General features: G+C 39.2%; 1 non-coding gene across 1 annotated transcript; it reads left to right on the top strand.

Annotated features, from left to right (window-relative positions):
- Window positions 1-16,440: 16,440 nt before the first annotated feature.
- TRNAT-CGU (transfer RNA threonine (anticodon CGU)) lies at window positions 16,441-16,512 on the top strand. The gene has a single exon. It is a non-coding gene; the product is annotated as a tRNA-Thr (tRNA).
- Window positions 16,513-21,933: the final 5,421 nt, after the last annotated feature.

A 21,933-nucleotide genomic window follows, 5' to 3' on the forward strand; every position in this document is an offset into this window, starting at 1 on the left:
AAATTTGCAAAAATTGCATTTTCCAAATGCACCAGTTTCCTATGCGAGTGCATCTTATCCTATTAAATCTGCCGCTGAAGATTTCTCAGCTGCAACTATTCAGTGCTTGGCTCGAGAGCATTTTCACGCGTTCCCTTCGGAAGAGAAGAAATAAGCTTGCTATATAATTTAATATATTATACGAGTGCGAAAGAAAGAAAGAGAGGGACGGAGAGAGTCATGAGTTTTTCGCATCCGTCGTCCGGAAATTGTATATTCGGAATTTCGAAAGCAAACTTGCTAGATTTATTCTAATTGGAGCTAGGACGCGTGCGTATACTGTATCTCGCGAATAAGAAGAGGAATCGTCCGGATAAGGAGATCTCTAGATAGCAATGATTTCCATATAAATTAGGTCTAGAAAGTATATCGCGTATTTATACCCATACGCACGCCTGTGTTGCTTCAAAATGATGCGCGCCAACCGGCAAATTTCAGAAGGAACTTTTCAGCAGAGTGCGTGTAGAGTATTGTAATAACGCTACATAGACTTTGGGTAAATAATCCAAGCAAGCGCAATTTTTTACCGACCAATAGTCGATTTTCCTAATACGGTACAACGAGCTAATTGAGGCTCACTGCCGGAATTTAACCGGACGCTCGATTCCAGCATCTCTATGTAGGTTAACACCAAGCCAAATGCCAAAAGTAATTGCAACATCCTGGGAATGGAGCTAGCGAAAACGAGCGAACGGACGCCCTGCGAGGAACTTTGAAGCTCCAAACTCAAATTATTTACAATGTTATATATATATATATATATGTGTGTGTATACTAGTGCATTTTCCCCTCTCACCACTTTTTACAATTTTATGCACTGCGATCTCGATCAATCCGAAATATAACTACATATATGATTGTACCGATGAGATGGGAATACAATATATGAACCATATCTATAATTCATTAAATAGCGGCTCGCGTGAGAAAATGGAGGAGGTGGATGTCCCTCTGTGCGGGGAATTAAATGAACAAGAGGAAACAACGAAATGGCCCGAGTGGCACGAATGTACTTCCGGTACCTGAGAGAGCCCATTAAAAACTCCAATTAATCGCTATTCAAATTAGCCTAAATGTATACATATAAGGTACTGTTAATTTCGCTTCTCTCTACTGCACAGTAGTGCAGAAAAACTCCGTTAAGAGATGACCTTAATTGATTTCGATTGTTTAACATCGCTCGAAACTGCATTTTCCTACAATTTTTTCTCCTCCATTTTTTTATTTATCGCCATGCAAGTAAAATTTATTGGAAACAGCTCGGCGCGGTGGTGACCTTGTTTATGGAAGATTTACGTGGAAAACGCTTTGAATCAGCCATAAGACGCGCGATTCCAATCCATCACGGATATGTACAAGCTTCCGTTGGCTTTCACCATAAGCAATTAATCCAAATTAATTGTCAGTTTAATTTCAACTGCAAACACGTCGGATTTTCTTGCTTCATCGTTGCGCCTGGAGAATCTGCTGGATCGTTCGAATGCCTAAATCAAAATTCCATCATTTAACGAGAGCATTTCAATCAAAGAGCGATTCACGATCTCAGTCTGCTTTTTATTCCTCTTATTTTATTATGTCTTTATATTCATAGTAGGTGCATGCAAACTTTATCGGCAGTCTAACGCGATGAAAGATTTCACGCGTTTCGGAGGAGCGCTCTATAAAACCATTCCGAAAGTCTTTCCACAATCTAATGATTCCAAGAAATCAATTTTACCTTCCAATTAGGCTCAATCTATCTAAATTAGCTTACACCGGACTTTTTTGGACCAGAGAAATCCGTCCTTTATAATTATCATGAACTGTACTACAATAGCAAGCAGTATACTGTTTTTTCTTCTTAATCTACCTTTTAAATTCAAATTAAGCAGCAATCTTTAAACATCAGTTGTGAAAATTTGGGCTCTCTTGATATTTCAACGCAAAGCTTTTTGACCAATTACCTCATGGGAGCAGTTATCTGTGGGAAAATTGTAGTCTGGAACAGGGTACTGCGGACAATTAAATGGCAAGTTTCAGCCTAACGCGTCGACTATAATCATGCTCTCGCCAAACCTGATTTGCTGGACTCTAACGGTTAGGGTGTTTCGCGAGCGAACGAGCTTGCAAAGCGTCTTCGCCTCACTCTTTTTTGCAAAACATGCATTGCAGTCGCTGGTAGTTGCTGCGTACGTTACGTCGCATCGGGCGATAAAAAAACCATGAAATTACATTCAACCGCGTGCTATTGTCGACAAATTGCGAGATTCTATGTATAATTGCCGTGGCTAATTATTGCCATATCCTATACGAAAAGGCAATCGGAACGGAAGCGATTATTGATTATTTGAATAAAATTTCCTACAATCGTGATTTGCTTTTCATTGAAGTTTTTGGTGAATTTAATTGGAGGTGGACGAGTAAATTGGTCGAAGATTTGGTCTTACGTGAAAAAATGCGGATACAGGAGTGAGTGTGCGAAGGTATGGGTGTAGGGAAGGAGAGAAGAGGGGGGGGGGGCGGGGAGGAATTGCGTGTCACGTGCAGCAGGTAGACAGAACTCAGCAGCAGCACTCAGCAGCAACACAGGCAGCACAGCGAAGGTAGCTGAGGAGCGCGCGTGCAAACTGAACTGCTGAACGGTGGCAAACGGTAGCAAACGGTGGCAGCCAGCTGCCAGATTCCTCGCCAACTGCCAGCACGCATCATAAATATTGATCGAGCAGACAGTGCACGAATTATTTCTACAAGTTAAAAAGAAAAGAAAGAAATTAGGTTTGTAAAGCACGTACAATCTTTCTCCCACCCCCCCCCCTCCCCCACCCCTCACTCTTTCTCTCTCACTCTCTCTCCACCAAGTACAACAGCATTAGGTCGCTTCTTCCAAACGTCGATACATTGCTCGCAGTCTCGGTTACCAACCTCCCCTTCTTCTCTCTCTCTCTCTCTCTCTCTCTCTCCATACATATGCATCCTCATGTCTACCCTGTATACACGTGTATGTGATTCATTCCTCTCTTACTGCCTCGCACCACTCGTTCTTTCCATTACAAGCCAGAAACGGTCCGCGAGCTATCCATTACAACACTTTACAGCCATTATTCGAAACTTTACAATTACAGCGTGCTCTCTCATCGAAACCTCGCTACCTTCCTCCTCATTGACACGCACCAAAATACCATTGTAAAACAAGACCGCAAAATAATGAGACATAAATCATTACGCACTATCGATCTTCCAGCAAGGAATTCCTTAAGAAACGATGAAGAAAGCCTTCTTATATTCCGCACACTTATACATATACATATACCATATAGACTGTGTACAGCTTTTTACTCGCACACGCGAGTTCTTCACGCGAGACAAGAATCTATACAAGCAGAAGTTCAATTGAGTTGTTTGCCTTTTTCTCTCTGTCTTTTTTCTTTTATCATATGGCCACGAGTCCACGAGCTAACTCCGCCGAAGCATTAAACGCTAATTAAAAGATTCAAGGCTCTATCGTCTCTTACAATGATGCTCTTACCTTTACAGCTTTCCAATTCGAATGGGACAAAGTTGTAAAACAAACGAGTGCACGAATTGCTTATTAAAGCAAATGACCCAGATAGTCCAATTGGTATATACTGCACCAAAAAACTATATATATATATATATATGTTTTTTGAAAATTAAGAATCGTGCGAAGAATTTCATTTTGCATCTATTGGAATGTAGCTGATGCACTAATTTGCAGCTGTCAAAGGTAAATTACAATCGTTGTAAAGTCGAAGCAACGTTATCTTTCATTATACCGAAATCAGGACTAATTTTTTTTGTAAAGTTTGTTTTGGTAATTCGTAAAAAAATTTGGAACACGCTCGTTGGAAAGGACACTATTATATTCACACCCTATTTTTCTCCATACTTTCGCTTCTCCAACTGTTATTCTATTTGTTATAAGAATCTGCAACACGCGATCGATGACATGCGTACGAATTACGAAGCATCACTATAATTACTATAACTGATCTTTATTTGCATTAAAAACGTTAAATCTTTACAGTCTCATTTCAGATTTCACTTTTCTAAAAGCTTCTTCTCATTAACTCCGTTTAAAACCTTATTACGACGTTTGGAATGAAACATTTTTCATTAGTAACGTGCCACTGACACAAATTAAATTCTCACTATACAAATAATATCCTTCGATAGAAACTGAAATGATTTCACATATTTCCCCAGAAATCGATCATAGCAAATACTGCGAACATGTACGAATTCCCGATTAAATTTGTAGTTTTTTGTCATTCTGCTTTGATGAAAAAGGGTGAGAAAATCTTCAAGGTAATTGAGGACTGTTTTTATTGGAGCAATTTGAAACGGACTGAGATGGAATTCGTCACGAATCTCGAGTTCAATGTTGATTTGAGAATATGTTATAGAAAAAGTAAGAAGAGGAGAATAGGTGTGACCCACTTTGAGGGATTCGCGCAAGAGAGTAGCTATAGAGACTGTGGAGTGAGAGACGTCCGGGTGACGGGGGAGAAAAAATTAATTGCTCCGACTATACTAAATAGACACATACCTTGGAGCAACAATGCCGCTTATAATTACAAAGATTCCGCTGGCTTTCTTAATGGATATGCTTTCTGGCCTTGATATCACTTGCTCTCCTAATCGTTCTTACGATCTTACGCTTGCCGCTTTATGATTCGCGTAATTCTCGAAAAAGGGAGAGAAAAACTCAATCTTCATGACTATGGTAGCAACTGTTATGTAGCTACTTACCGAGTAACCATCATATTTTGCACCTTATTATTATCGCTTAATAATCTTAACAAGTTGATGAGAGCTTTCCGAAAACAGATGTTATTCTCGTAAACGTTTCCAAGTAAATTCTCTAGCTAGTCAAAACCTTGACAACCGATCCCTCGAATTGCACCATGAATATATCTATAGTGTAATATAGGAACTCGAAGAGGGGAATACTAAATCGAGACTTAATTTTGAGTTATCAATAATATAAAACCAATAAAAGTGCGCAGGGCTTTTACCTTCGATAAAACCAAATTATCGAAGCTCTTCAGGCTCACCCTGAATCACACGCCAAATCTTTCAAACCTTCCTTAACGCTTGACCAGTGTGAAGTTAGCACCCCAAATTTTTAAAAATGGAAAAAAAGTAAACAGTTCTAGTAGCATCCGGACAAGTTCTACAGTTCCTTGCTATTTTTCAAAAAAGGATTTTTTTTTAATTTTTCAATTTTTAACTAGAGTTCTCATGACACCTCAAAGAGTTCTATAAGTATGTCTATTAGTTTTTATCAATAGGACTTTTAGTTTAAAGGATATAAGCGTTTGAATATTAGAGAAAGTGAAGTTGGCACCTCAAATCATCTTTTTATATTTTTTCGACTTCAATCTGCAGAACTTTTTTGAAAAATAGCAAGGGACTGTAAAACTTGTCCGGGTGCTACTAGAACTTTTTGCTTTTTTTCCATTTTTAAAAATTTGGGGTGCCAACTTCACACTGGTGAAAACTTGGGTCTTGGATTAAGACACTATATACTACAAATCGTGGCATTTAAATAAAGCATCCGCTTAAAATTCACTTTAAGCAATCCGAACAAAAATAAAAAGAAAGATAAACGAGAATCACGACAACATTAAAGTCAAATAAAATTTGTATATCAATACTTTCATGCAGGGTATTTTTAAGCTAAATTGCAATTTGTTTGTACATGGCTTGGACCCTGAAATGTTCACAGTTTCAACCATATCAACGTGGCATTAAATATCCTTTATTACCCTCTTCAACGACGAACGTACCTGACGTCAATGCCTGGATTAGCAGACTACTCGTGACTCCCGGCTTATTTCAGCTTTACCTCACAAAGTCGCAAACTATATAGTGGACAATACGCAAGTGGATGAAAACCAGAAAACGCTCATATACGCGCAGAGCTTAATCCTGATCTCACGTTGGATTACTCTTTGATGAATCACGATCCGACGAAATGTTCTCATGCTTGTAACTCCGCCCCCTCTGCTTTATTAATTATACCGTTTGTCACGAGCCGTTAACCACCTAAAAATTATCATAAAAACCTTGTTCACCAGTGGAAGAAAATAGTGGGAGAGATAAATACAGAGGAGACTATAGGATAACAAAAACAAATAAATTGTTAAAGGGTAGATACTGGTAAGCAAAAATTCCAAAACCTCGTATGGTCAAATAAATCCTCAGCACACTCGACTTTACTCCTCTCTCGTGTGTGATATAATTATACGCGTAGTGTGAAAAGGTTATATTATAGGTCAGGTCAGAGCGTAAAGCCTTACGAAGCTACAGAAGAGAAGCATTACGCTTACCAGTTAAGTAGTTGTTACGGTTAGCAGTGGCAACTATCGTGTACCAACCAGCTGCACCAGCTAATTCAATAATTCAATTCCACAGTCAGTTTGCACATATATATATATATATATATATATGTATATCTATGACAAAGGCAAGCGAGCCGCCCTTGTTAGCGATTATACAGCCAGTGCTAAATTTTAATGTGGATGAGTCGGTGAATAATGAGGAGGAAGCGTTCAGCGCGTGATGAGACGATGAGAGGAGAATCGGTGGACACGAAACGAGAGGAAGAGGCGAGATTCAGTCCCGTTAAGAAGAGTGCACGATTATGTCAACGTGTCGAGTGCGTTAATTGCTCGCTTCTCTCACGATTCCCCGACGACTCGCTCCCTTCAAAATTTCCTCGAGCAAGAATTTCCGTTCAGCTCTGATCGGGTCTCTATCGTATATATACAGCGGGGGCCTTTAATTGAAGAAAAAACGACGAAGAAGCAGTATCCACGGTAAAGCCGTATAGAGATGATTGAACGAATGCTCCGCTCCGCTACATAGTGCCGTGCTGTAGCCGCAGACGAAGCCGCGGCACAACAGCCGCTGCTCGATTAATGAAGACCATTTCTGAATTGGCAGTTCTGCGAAAGCAATCAGAGTCGGAAAGGTATAAAAAGTTGGCGGTAAACGGTATAGATTGAGCCGACGTATATCTATAATCCAGCAGTGAAGAAGGATAATGTTTCAATAATTCTGAAAAATTGTGAGATTGCTGAAATTCAATATTTCTTCAATTCTCTGTTGAGAGACTGCGAGGCGAGGATGTTGAAAAGTGTAGCATCCCCTTGGAGTGATCGAAGAACGAGTAACAAATATTTATTTAACTTGGGTTATCGTGAGAAAAAGACAAAAGACGATCCATCATAAATTCAATCGAAAAAAGCACTTTCACGAAATCGAAACTAAAACTTTCGAAACTTTTTCAGTGAAACGTTTCGAATGACTTTATTAGCGTTAAATGGGATTTATGTGTTGATAATATGCGAGCAGGTACTACATTTTCGAATGGACGACGAGAGGGATTTTTATGGGAAGTGACTTCGGCAATTAGGGCGTTTGATCGACTGTGCATTAACTGCAGTTAATTGGGCAAAAACTGTTTAACGTGTGTTATATGTGGAGAGAAAAAATAAAAATGTGCAGATCAGCATAACTGTAACTAGCGAAGGTGTAAGCATAGAGAAAAAGTTAGAAGACCAATTTGGACTCGTAAAGAAATAGTGTAAGGGTCGTGCACCATGTGTGACTCAGATGGAATGTCTCTTAGTTGTTTCATAAGAGCTGCCCATATACCGCGCTGTCCGCGTCTCGCCGGTTACCGCAACGAACGCTAATGAAAAGCCAGTAAATTCATTTTACTGAGGAGGAATCGTGTTAAGTTGAAAGTTGAAACGGTGAATAGCTAAGTTCCGAAACATACCGTATATACTATATAGTATATTCGTATATATAATACTGATGTAGGTGTCTTATACTGTAATAATATAATGGTATATACGAGTGTGGAATTACAAATAAGAGAGTGGGAAAAAATGGGAAAAGAAAGCGAGGAAAGGGCAATACCCAATTCATTTGGCATTTACAAGTGGTAATGACCAGTCCCCATACAGAAAGCGATCGTTTTTCAAATACAATTAACCCATTTTTCGCCTCGCGAACAGACTCTTTAGCTCGGATCCTTCATTTTCTCGCGAGATCCGTTTCTACTCCGCAAGGCTCCTGCAGTAATTGTACTGATGAGCTTGAGAAAAAGAAGTTTCACTGATTCGCCAGAAATTATACGCGTGGTTTTGAATAGTATATTCTTAAACGCAAATTTTTTGTATTCTAATTGTATGAATTAACGATATGTAATATATGCAATATATACTTCAAAGTTAAATTAAGCACAGTACACACTGTATCATCGCGATTCAACAAATCTGAATAAAATTATTATTAATTGGTACGAATTAGCAACATAAAGAAAATAAAGGGCTGTGTTCTCAAGAATCGTATGTTCTTTTATTTTTTCACAACCTGCGCTCTGAGTTTAATACTGTTCATGAAATATTATACGCAGAAACCAATTTTAAGGATTCTCAAAATTTTTATTCAGCCATTCATAAAAATTCAAAGGTCTCAAATTGCTATCCTCATCTTACCTTCCAGCAACACATACTGACGTACTATGCAATAATGAAAATTTGTAAGTATTTAGGATCCTCAGCTTGACTCCTCGAGCTCAGAAACCAATAACAAGACACATATTTACGCTTATGGGAACCTCGTACTTTCGAGCCATCTCCACCTATTCATGCACACTATGAAATAGCTTGCGAAATGCCTAGGCCGAGTGCAGTAGGCTTCGGTACACGTTGAATGAAAGCGAGAGCAGTATATAGTGTTTTCGGAACTTTATGTCTTTCATACATCTGCAACTTTTCAAGAAAATCCATATCTTTACAAATATTCAATCACATAACAGAATAACTGAATAAATAGATAATAGCTCGTGGCCAATTAACAATTGCTGAAACTAATACAAATTTAACTTTATACGCGAGATCTTTTGCGACTTGCAAACAAAGGCCAAACGTGTCGCTTTTTCGAGATATAATTTTTTAAACAATCCGCTGGGAGTCTTTACACTTCAGAACTCTTGGCTTCCCCCAAAAGCCTATTTTTTAAGAATTTACAAACTTTACATTATCACTGATTCATCGTTTTACACTAGACACGTTTGCAGCGCCACCTTTTATTGACCAAGGTATGCAGGAAATACAGAATTCTGCTGTATCAGTCGACGATAAAAATAAAAATAGAAGTGATCTGTATTACCTATCAGTATATTTCAAAATAAATTTATGTACTTGTTCATCCATCAATACTTGAAACAAAATTTCATGACATTAAAATAAATATTATGTTAATTTTACTCCCTCGGAATAATTTAGTACAAATTAACAAATGAATCTTCACCCAACCGAAAGAAACAAAAAGTAAATTTAATTTCCACTCTTCTAAGAAATAATTTTACTGTTCTAACATAATTGGCGTGTAGTTAATTACACTATTTTTGCTGATATGCTTTCGCAATCATCGTGCAAAGCGTTCAAATGTAAATTGGTATCAGGCTGATACCAAGAGAGAGAAAATAGGTTGCACCTAATTATAAATTCAAACAGAAATAATATTTCGTGGAGGACGTATCTGCAATGATTGGTTGGTTGGAAGTGTGGCTAATAGCACGCACACAAGCGGTTCCGCATTGAGGTAATTTATTTTATCTACCATAAAGAGATAACCGCCTTGGACATCATTTATAATCATTCCTTCAAGTTCCTGGATCGCGCCAGATTCGCCGAAAGGGCGGCCTACGAGGTGCGTCCATCTCCGTATATTATAGCATTATTATGTGTGTACTAAAGTAAGCTACACCATCAGAGTATATGAAGTGGTTCTCTTTAATGGCGTGCCTCAATTGAAATAAAAGCAATTTTCACTGGAAATAAGTATATATTATATTATATATATGAATAATAATTTAAAATGTAGATTGAGAAAAACTTGGCAAGATGAAAGCCTGTATTACTCGGTACGAAAAAGGGTCGCGGTAAACGGTCGTCTCTTATTGCTCATGAGTTATCAGAGAACTCTTGGCTAATTACATGGAAGAGATGCACAGGCCAATACTAATTAAACCTCTTGCGGAATAAGTCTGCAGAGGCGTGTTAAACCTTGACAAGATAATTGTGCGTATTTTTGCACAGTGATTAAGCTTCCAAAGATATAGCAAAAAACTCTTTTAAACGACAATGAATAATACATGCGCTCGTATGCTTTAAGCGACAGTTTTAGTGCGACAAAGCAGTCGCGCATCACTGGTAAATAAATCAATAAATAGATAACGTAAGGCTAAGCTTGCGTATTGTCGCTATGGAATATCGATTAACTGTTTATTAACAAGGATAAACTTATTTGTCGGAATGCGCGCGTGTGTGCGTACGAGAGTCGACTAATGAGAATAACGGCTCGACTGCGACGCGTCGCAAGATGGCCCGGGTGCATGTATGCGAGCGGTGGGGGGAGGGGGGGGGGGGGCTCGTCGAAATCGGTTGGAGACGTCGGAGGACGCTTGGCTCGGTGACTTCTGCCGGTGTCCGTTCCGTTCTCGCGCGTAAGCCTTGAAGAAATGCGAGCAAAAAGTTGAGGCAGTTCCCTGTACAAATAGTCGTTACCAGCGGCATCATCTTCGAGGTTGTCGGATCATCGGATGCGGTGGTCTCAGGCGTTTTCAGTTTCGAGCGGCGCGCGACGACCACCGAACCCTTATTCTTTTCCTCGAAACGACGACAGCTCGCCACACTCGACTCGAGTCCTCCTCGCACCGCTCCGCTCCGTCCGAAGCAAAGGTCCAAAAGTCCGGACGGACAACATCTGCAACGCGAGACGAGATGATCGTTCTTGCACGGACGCTCGCGGTGCAAGTTTGGTGCTACGCCTTTTGCCAACTGCCAACTGATCACGAAACGAGAGAGAGACGGGGGATTCTCTCGGAAGACAAGAGACAAGGAACCTTGTATTTATCCTTTTTATTCATCCTTTTTATTCATCCTACGGAGAATCGCACGATAATATATCTCTTTGTCGGTTCCTCGACCGGCCCGAGCGCAGAGGTCCTCTTATTTGAATAAGTGAATTTTAAACCGGCTGTTGCTCAGCGCTAACTCGGCTGCTGGCCAATCACAGTCGATCCTTCTCGCTGCTTCCACGAATCCGATCGTACGCAGCGTATAGGAATACTTCCGTCCTGTCTGTGCCACGAGTATATATATATATATATATATATTATTAATTTTTATTTTCTTTTTTTTTGTTAAGAGGAAAATCATTGAATGAAATCAATCAACTTGAAAGATAATAGCCATGTGCATTTAATCGTAAACAGATTGTATGGATTATCGGAAGATTCCTACTCTCTCGAGTGGATTACGGAATGTCTTCTGCGTGACGAAAGGACGCCACGCGCGCGTTTTATAGTTCGACTATTGATATTCGCACATGACCAATAGAGAGCCGATCGTTGTCAATGTTTAGCGATGTGTTTATCGGGAAATCGTATCGAATGGAGAAGCAGCAAACTTGCTGGAACTGCATGGAGGTAATGGTGAAACGGCTTCTATATGTATACGCTTTTACAGCTCGTATAATAAAACTTACACGATAGCACCGATTGGATGCGGCTAGTTAGAGCTATCCTGCATCCCATACGAAGAACTGACCTCCAGCTATTCATTTTAATGTCTTCCCCGAAGATTGAACCAACCTGGAAACTATGTGTGTTTCTAATGTACGAAACGACCGGTGCTCAACTTCGAATTAGACCTGTAGCACACATATATTTTTTTATTGCACTACTCATTTCATTGGTACAGTCCGTCCCGAATTTATTCTTTAAAAAAAATACTACTGATGAGCAAAACCAGACTTGTTCCTCCTCCTACTCTTGCATTGCCTGGTGAATTAGCCATGCCAAATGCAGTCACTGTAATCTTTTAAATCACGCCACACCGTTTGCATCACTGCAGAAAATCTGCAAATTTCGAGGAAGCATCGATTTCCAGAATATGGCGTCACTGAACATATTATTTTGAAGTTTGGAAATATTTTTTTTTTTTTTTTTTTCTAGTCAGTTTATTTAAAGCTAAGAATGATATTGCTGGATTCCGAAGTGCCTGAGTGTTCTTTGAACAAAATTAAAGATCAGGTGTATCGGGTAAAATGGACTGAGTGTCTGGGTCACGTGTTGCTTGCTTTTTATACTTGGCGCGAGACTCTACCGGCTCTCTTAGCCGACTTATTCCCGGAAACTGAGATTCCTAGTTAGTCAGGGCAATGAAATTAAGAAAAACCTTAAACTATGTTTACGCTTAATCAAGATAGTTTCCAGTGAAACTGAGTGTTAAATACCGTAATCTATAATGAATAAACAGAATTTATGACGTCATTTTAGCTAGCCCCGTTACTTTAGATAGAAATAGTATATATAACATGTTTAGACATTATCTGCAGAGAACCTATTATGGTTGCCATACTTATATAGGGCGTACCATAAATTACGATTTTTGTGTGTAAGAAAGAAATTCTTTTTCCTCTTTTATCTCTCATCACTGAATATTTATTCAGTCCGCTCAAAACAGTAGAATCCTTTAATTACTCATGACAATTGTTAATATCGTTTCATCCTTAAATTATTATTTCACTCGTTTTTGTCGTGAGTAGCGAGACCCAAATTAATTACTATCGATAGCCAGAAAAAAAAGGAGTACAGGTTTGATCATATAAGTATAAGGTTTTCCCTAATAAAATGCTCGTTACTCAGTGATCAAAGAAAACAGTAGAAAAAGGATTTTTATCTTCAAATTGCACCACCTGTTGAATCTTCAATGCAGAGTCATGAAAATAACAAAATAATAGGCTTACCTGTATAGCTATAATTATAAAATCTTAAATTTACGATTTATAAAGTGATTGCATTGGTCAAATGCATCCTTCATTAATTATTATTTTCTTATCGAATCAACTTATAAATACTAACATAAAGATTTCATTTTTCAGCATTTATTCTCGTCAAGAACAAGTGAAAGCTATTCCTGGATCTCGAAGATCCAACTCATCGTTACATCAAAACAAATTTTGCAACTCCCTGATGCTTGATCGACGTAAATGTATACAAAACGTGCAAACAATCATTCAATCTCTCGAAATATAGTATAGAACCACTGACAATGGAAAGCTCCACTTTCCCAATCCTAAGATCCCAGCGATGCACGTGCAATATTTCAAGAAAATCCTTCCCAAGTCCCCGAAGCGAAAAAATGGAAATAACGCGACAGACAAGACGAATGGCGTCGGATCTTCCAGGCCACGTTTAAGGAATAGCGGAATGTCGGTATTTGCGACTGCAACGACGGCAGTTCAAGGGTGGAATATCCTCGCGAGAGGAGAATAACAAATAGAATTATTCCAAGATTCCGGCGTCTAGACAAATCGTCAGTTGGCTGACGAGTCGTGGAAAATTCAGCGAAGGCGCAGTCCCGAGTTGGCAAGAATCGCGGGAATAGTGCACGTTTCGGACAGATGGAGTACCAACGTCATAATTGGTGCACGGGAGAGGCGCGTGCGCGAGGGTGGCTGGCGTCAACGTCGACGTCGACGTCGGCGTCGCCTACTCTCACGTGCTCGCTCGTGTAAAAGTTGCATTTTGCGGTGGGCTCGATCGATGATCACGCTTAGCCTTCTCAACGTATATATATATATATATATATAAGACACGGCTGATTTATTGGAGGAGCGCGTCTTGTGCGAGCCGCCAATGCATACCGCACCGTCCGTCTGCGTTGCGTTGAGTTATGCTACTAGGTCCTCGACTGCTCCAGTGCAACGCGTCTATCAATATCAAAGACACCAACCCAATAACTCTGCAATCTCTCTGCATTAATTCTACGAATAATCGCAGCAACACTCGATAACCTCCTCCAGCCTGAAACTCTCTCTGGAAAACATACAGTGTATACGATTACGAGCTGGGATCAAAAATCAAATGTTGGACGAGCACGCGATAGCGCGGAGTCGGTTTAGCTAGAATTGCGATAACTATTTAAATTGAATAAAAAAATAGAAAAAGAGGAAGGTATAGACGCAGCATTTATATATGAGCGATAAAATTTCCTGATTAAGTTTTTGAATAACTACATACTTATTACGTATCTGTATCTAACGATTTTAATTGTCAGAAATATGACACTCATTTTTATAAGAATAGCTTATCTATTTTGTGGAATTGCATTAATCTTGAGCGTAACAACTAGATGAACTTGAAAATAATCAACAAGAAACTTGAGATATATATGTGTGACTCCACACTTGTGGAGGATGTTCCGTTTAAGCGTGACGTATAAATATATTGGTTTTCTATTTACTGTTTGTCTGGCTTCGCGCGCTACATATTAATAGACCAACCCGTAACGCGGAGAATATCGAATACACTGGGTGGCGAGTCAGAAATTTTTACTCTTATTATCATTATGTACACCTGTAAACGATAGTCGAGTAATATTAATATAGTGCGTACATTAAGAAATTTTAAAAGAAAAAAAAAACATGAAAAAAGAAGCGAATACCAGTCTCCTTAAAAAATATAAAAAATTAAGTTAATGAGTTTTCCTAATATACGCAGCGGTCGAGATACAAATAGTCCACCGGGTATAAAAGATCCATGTCATCATTGACTAACGCGTCGACTACGTAAATTTCCTAGAAGTTGTTCAAGATCGAGTTGGAAATAACCTCGTCAACAATTCGGGGAAAATCGGGACTATGAGGCTGATATGGCTATACCATATACGGCGCGTAGCACACGTATCGATCCTGATATCTCGGAGATTTATGCATGAAGAAAGTTTGTAGTTCATTCGCGCAATAAACGATCACACTAGGAAAGTAAATTTTTGTTTCGAGCAAGACCTTAAAATGAATTTGGATTATAGGAATTTAAAAGAAATAGTTTACGCGAAGCTCCTTAATTGACGCGCGCGTAATATCCAGAGATAGAGTACCGTAGGCGTTATACATATAGGATGCCCTGGAACAGACAAACAGACGAAGAGAGTAGAGCAGGCCTCGGCGGCGAGCCTTTTAAATCGTTGAGCCGTCGAGCGTATGTACAGGTATATAGCGATTGTGTGTGTGTGGGCCGGCGCGCCGACCAACTGGCCAGCTGGTGAATATTCACTGGCCAAAAAAGCTCGCGCTTTACGCGGAAGTGCCGAAATAGAGCGACTTGGAAAAATCTGGGTCGTGCGTCGTAGACGCTAATACGATCTATGCATCCACAAATCTTTCGTATCACCCACGAAATCTCTAGGAATTTTATTCGTCGCAATTTTGTCTGGCGAACATCGAAATGTCGTTGAACTTGAAAATATTTTTGTACAACTTTGTCTTTCTTGCTGCTTGACACTTTATATGGATACTATATTTATATGTATATGATATATTTATCGTTCTTAATTATTTAAAAGCTTTCTAATAAGGTTGAGGAACATGTAATTATAAGATTATGGACACAAAGAGGGAGAACTAGGAAACGGTGCACATTTTTAGAAGAAAACTCATCCAACAATCCTGCATTATTTTAACATTCAGTGTACAATAATTATCGAAGCATTTCTCCATTCCATACTTCGTTACCCACGCATCATGCCAAACATCCACTACCGCAATCTATTTACTTTAATTTAAAGAAAAAAAATTAATTGCATCGCGGTTCGCCAAAGCCAATAAAGGCGATGATCCAGCAAATTTCACCGGGCCTTTGATCCAAATTCTGCAGAATCCAACCTTTGCAAATTTTAAGATTTTCTCTGGTCCGAGAAAGACTGTATTTGTACGATTGTTTCGCCTGCACGAACAGAATTTATTATAACATACATATGTAAAATGAGAACAGCAGGAAACTAACAAGCAGGGATTTTTAATAACACGGTTATACACCGAAGACCGCGAAGGCAAAACATCCGTAGTACGATCTGATTAATCGAGCTCGCTCGATGTTATCGAAGAAAAAATATGAACAGCAGGAAGTTTACCGGTAAACTGAAAGCAAAATAAACACGTGACGACTGTTATCCGATTCTACGAAACTGATGAAATTTCTTTTGTGTAGCGAAGCTATGGGCGAGAACCTATTGTAAAGCAGTGAACACGCAAAAACTGGAAATTTTGTAAAGAAAAAAAGGCGTCATAATATCCGTAGAAGGTGAGGAATGATTCTAAGAAACAAACAATTGCTATAGCTATGACATTCGAGGTAAACCAGCCATGAGACATGGACGTTTTAATCCTAAGTAATAATAATAATAGTCGTTTTTTGCTCGTGATTAAACAAGCATAGATTATTTTGAAAATTTCGGGCCAAAAGCGTCAGTCGGTAGAGATTTAACTATCGAGTTTTAAAATGTCCTTTAACATGCGCGACAGGTGCCAAGAGCCTCCTTAGCTCAGTGGTAGAGCACTGGTCTCGTAAACCAGGGGTCGTGAGTTCAAACCTCACAGGAGGCAAATCGAACACACGATCTATTTTATAGACCACCATTTCCTCTTTTTCCATGAAATATCTGAAATTTCATAGGTTATCTAAATAATAATTATAGCTGTAGGAAATTCTGACATTTCGTATATCTTGAGGAAAAATAAGGAACACTGCTAATGAAAAGAAATAAATAGAGAAAAAGTACCTAAATTGACATTATTATTTCATCGAGTTCTCGTTAACGACCAAACAAGTACCACATGCTATATACGACATTATATTTGAAAGTTAAAAAAGAATATCTCATTCTGCTCCCTATTTATTCTTTTCATCAAACCCGTCGACTCGGAGATTCCGGTCATTTCTGCGAAATGATTGTTATATTCCCTTTTCGATATATATATATATATGTACACGAGCAGCCTAATCGAGCGTGACTCGTAGAAATTGTACGGATAAACTGCGGTTGATTTTGCCTAGGTCCAATTGGTCAGCCAGTCAGGAGGCAAGTTTGACAAACAAAACCTAAGAGATCCGCAGGTTTTTGCATCGTCTATTTTGGCTGGCGTGCAGTTTTAATTCTAAAAATACGAAAGTATGCATTGATACAGGGGGAGATTATCAAATATTCTGACGGGCTGGCCGGTCGCGTCTGGAAGGAGAAATAGAATAATCTGAGATCAGGCGCAGACGTTCCGAGAAAATCAGCTTATAATATAATGCTTTTATGAAGTCTCAGTTTGAAATAAGACAAGTGCAGGTTTTCAACGAAGCGATTGTAACTGCTTGATTGTCCAATCTGGGAGTATCCGTGCAACGAAGGTGCAATAATAAATCATAATTAAAAATCTAAAGTCCCGGGCTGTGTTCTTCGAAAGAGTTCTTTAACGGGTTTCAGCTTCCAGACGTTAGTGAGGAGGAGGGGGAAGGGGAAGAAGACAAAAAAAATTGGTAACTTTATTCATACCGCTATAAATCACTAGCTCTCGTGTTTTCACGTCTATATGGCATATTATGTCGGTTCTCGCGCAATACACGATACATCCTACACGAATAAAGGCGACATCACTCTTGGCGCAGGACACGACGTGACGTCTTTTCAGCAAAATTATTTGCAAGTGAAAGCTATTCGAAAAAGAAGACCAAGTGTAGCCTTAGGAACGAGTTCTAAAAATTAAAATTATTGTTAACTTGCTGAATTATATATAATCTTTCTATCGAAATTCGATTGAAAATATTGAAATACTGCTGCGCGCGCACTGGACAAAAGGATGAAAATAGAAGACTCGTGTTAAAGCTGTCCTGACGATCACTGATTTATGCTTCAATTATTTTATCCTCCATCTCTATAAGCTAATTTAGGCCAACTCGTTATTCTTGCGATCCTGTAAAAAATTTATACAAGGCTGCACAAAGAAAACAATTTAATATAACTATTACAATAAAATTTCTGTAAATTTAAAAATATGCATTTAAAAGTACAGTCGTGGGTTACAAAGTTGCCCACGACTATCCTTGTAATAATTTCCACAGAATTTTTTCATCGCTTACTGTTAATGGTCCGAAGATAAATTAACTTTCTGAATGTAATGGCAGACAGAAATCATAGGTGTATCAGTTTTATCTCGTATCATATACTTATCACAGATGCAACCATAAATAGTAACTATAAAAATACATCATTAATCGCAGCTTTCTCAGATCAATTTGATCGGAAAGCTAACATGAGATTTGGCGACGTCGCGTCATCCTAGACGCTCCCTTCACGGAATTTCTTGCATACTGCGCTGCGCTTCCTATGTATACATATATAACACACATACTACACGTAGACACTGTGGCGTCGTCCATAAGGTCAATCCTATCGACACTGGTTCGTTCGCACCATATTACATATCCGACGAAACAATTATTAAATTATCGAGCTCGCGCTGTAACAGCAAATTCGAACAAGGACAAAAGTATCGATTAAACAAAATGATAATTAAAAGGATGATGGAATTTTTAAGAGGATTTTTCTATTATTAGAATAATGATGTAATATGATCGTGAGCAATGCGAGATAGTGATTGATTCCAGGTAGAAGAGAGGTAGCGTATTAAGCGGCCGTGTTGCGTGGCTATTCGTCGAGGGAAATTCCAGGAAATTCACGGCATATTGCGTCTAGTGGTGGCTGACGGTCCGGCCTGGCCCGAGTGGCCGACCTGGCCGTGCCGCGCCACGCCACGGCATAGAGACCGGAACATCTGCGCCGTTATTTCGTCGTTCGCCCAAAGCATACTGCTTCCTGGAAAACCTCCAATTACCACGAAGAAAACTGACCCGGAACGGAAGCGAGCAGCGCGACAACGCGCAACATCTCTCTCGATCCTGCTTTTCACAGAATCCACTAATGCTCGATCCGGACTCGCGCGGATACTAAACAGAAATCCTATGTGACCGAGTGGTACCGTATCAGGAAAATATCCTTACGGAATGTCGAAAGGATATTGACACTGGAGAACGATCATAGAAATAATAATAAGGCTACCTCATCGCGATGCAGCTATTTTCGTCTCGAATCGAACGTAAAAATGGATGCTAATTAGCATATATATGCATGAATAATGAAAGAGCGATGATTTCGTTTCAGGGAACGCTCCGAGTTCTCCGAAGAGAAGCTACGTCATGATTAGGTCGAATATGAAATACAATGATAACTATGTTGTACACGTGAGGCTCGTCCTTCCATTTTCGACCTATTCTATATATATATACTGAATCGCATTGACCGCTATCTCACGATCAATTGGAAATAATAAAAGGATATGGCGAGAGCTCTGGGAATTCTCGGAATACCACGGACAATTCTTCCAGTGACGTCATATCATTCGAAAGTACGACTCGATCGAGGAAGCTCTTGCAGTCACAGGAGTGAAGCAAATTAGCAGGAAATTATGTAATTCGGATACAGGTTAGTTCTCGATATAAAAGCATCGATTGCACTTTGAGCAACCTAACCAAGGTATTTCGTTTTGGAGCAATCTGCGCGACTTTAAACCGAATCAACCGCAATACTTGTTCCATTTATTTAAATGCTACAAACTTACGAAAATTATTGCTAATTTATACGTGGTTTTTTCATAAAAAAAATAGCAATTATAGTTTTGTTACAGTGGCGATACAGCAGTTCGATATCCGTGCATAACTTAATTCCAGACTGAACGCGATGTATCAAATATTGCTTTCGTGCAGGAAGGCCGTAAAATTCTAAAAAATGCTTGAATTCGTGTATCAATTAAATCGAATCAACTGCAATACTTGTTCTGTTTATTCCAATGCTATACAAGCTTACGAAAATTATTACTCGTTTAGTTTTATAAAAAAAATAGCAATTATACTTTCACTATGCAGAGGTGATGCAGTAGTTCGGTATTCACGCATAACTTAATTCCACGTGATGTATGAAATATTGCTTTCATGCAGGAAGACCTAAATTTCCAAGAAATGCTTGATTCGTGTATCAATTAAATCGAATCAACTGCAATACTTGTTCTATTTATTCAAATGCTACAAGCTTATGAAAATTATCACTCGTTATATTACATGATATTTTCATAAAAAGAATAGCAATTATACTTTCACTGCAGAGGTGATGCAGTAGTTAGGTACACTTGCATAACTTAATTCCATGTGACGTATGGAATATTGCTTTGATGCAAGAAGACTTAAAAATTGCAAAAAATTGTTAGTTCCAAGAAACGTTTGATTCGTGTGTATCAAACCACACTAACATACTTGTGAACGAATAAGGTGTCACTTCCGCTTGCACTGGAAATGCAGAATGAAATTCGCTAGCAAAGTTGAATGAATTTATTATTTGCAGTGGAAACTCGACGAACCAATGCTGCTCCGTTCAAACAGAGCGTACGCACACCTCCAATTGAGCTGGTATCTCATATCGCGATCGCAGTTTTCCTATACTCACACACATACGTTCGTGCGTGTTGCAGCACTCGCAGCAGCAGCTTTCACGCGAACCTCGACAGAGCGAAGCGGCTGCTTCTCTAATCGCACCATTCGCACCTGATGGGAATAAAGTTGGCGGAATTCATGTGGTGCATGCTATATATATATATATATATGCAAACTTGTGCAATATATATGCATACTTCGCTGATATCCACTGTCTTCTCAACCCTCCAACTAGTTAAAAATTACACAGATGTAACTACATAGATTTTCAACCATGTCTACAGCAGCCAAATGCGAAATTGTCTGCAAAATAATTTCTTAAGGAGCGAAACGTAGGATAATTGATATTCCGAGAATCCGGTATAGGGAATTTCAAATTGAATTTCAGTGGAATCGGTCGGTACCATAATGACGATGCGGGTATATACGTGCTTGGCGCACGTGGTATATTTGCAGCCAACGGATGTGGCTTCTTCGATTTGAATAAAACGTCGTTACTTTCGGCCAGCAGTTTTCGTACTTCTTAGAAATCGTCCAATAATGGCGGGACAGATGCTCTCGAGCGCGCACAAAGGCCTCGCCTCGCCTCGCACGCCGATGCATCGAGAGGAGAAAGAGAGAGAAAGAGAGAGAGAGAGAGAGAGAGAGAGAGAGAGAGAGAGAGAGAGACTAAGGCCAATTTATATTGTGCAAGAGGCACTATAGAACAGTACCCACTACTATACAATCTCATTCTTCGCGTGTCATTAGCATTTTATAGGATTATAATTATTTCGAAGAGATTATTCGACCTAAACACTCCTTCTTGTTTATTATGCAGCCTTCATTTTTTTGCACACGCGAAACACGCTACCATTTACCAACAAATTCCCTTTTATAGCACGAATAAGCATTCTACCATAAATCGTATAAATATAGTTTAATTGCTACTTTTTTGCGCCTCGTATAAACATTTCATTGATTGATATAATCTATATAGTATAGCTATATAGAGTTCCCTAGCGTGCTATTTGCATTGGACACGATCCTTCTCACTCGATTGCCCGATGACCCACTTTTCACGAGAAATCGTGACGTCACGCTGCGAATGTCGTCATTCCTGGGACATGGCGATTAACCTCAAATCGATTTATCCAATTCTAAAAAGAGATCAATTTCGTTCGGGTTTTAACTCTTTCTCTTCCAAGGATATAACTCATGACTATAACCGAATTAGAAATATCGACTGAATTTTTATTCTATTATTTGACTGGATATTGTTTCCATGCGCGCCAGAGAGAGAGAGAGAGAGAGAGAGGAATTTTATTGACGCGCCAGTAAAATTGATTTTCATGAAAAACAACGTATCGTTAAAGTCATTCTGTTAGATTTAAATTTTTGTTAAAGGCTATACTGAGAATAGCGGAATTGGACGATCGAATAATATGACTATTGGACGAATCAATCCTGTTTGACCTTGCCGCGCGGTCGCTCGCGTGTGTTTTCGTGCTTCGCGG

This window comes from Prorops nasuta, unplaced genomic scaffold (assembly GCF_024137725.1).
Source record: "Prorops nasuta isolate Cenicafe-Biocafe unplaced genomic scaffold, Cenicafe_Pnas_1.2 PNAS00009, whole genome shotgun sequence".
NCBI lineage: Eukaryota > Metazoa > Arthropoda > Insecta > Hymenoptera > Bethylidae > Prorops > Prorops nasuta.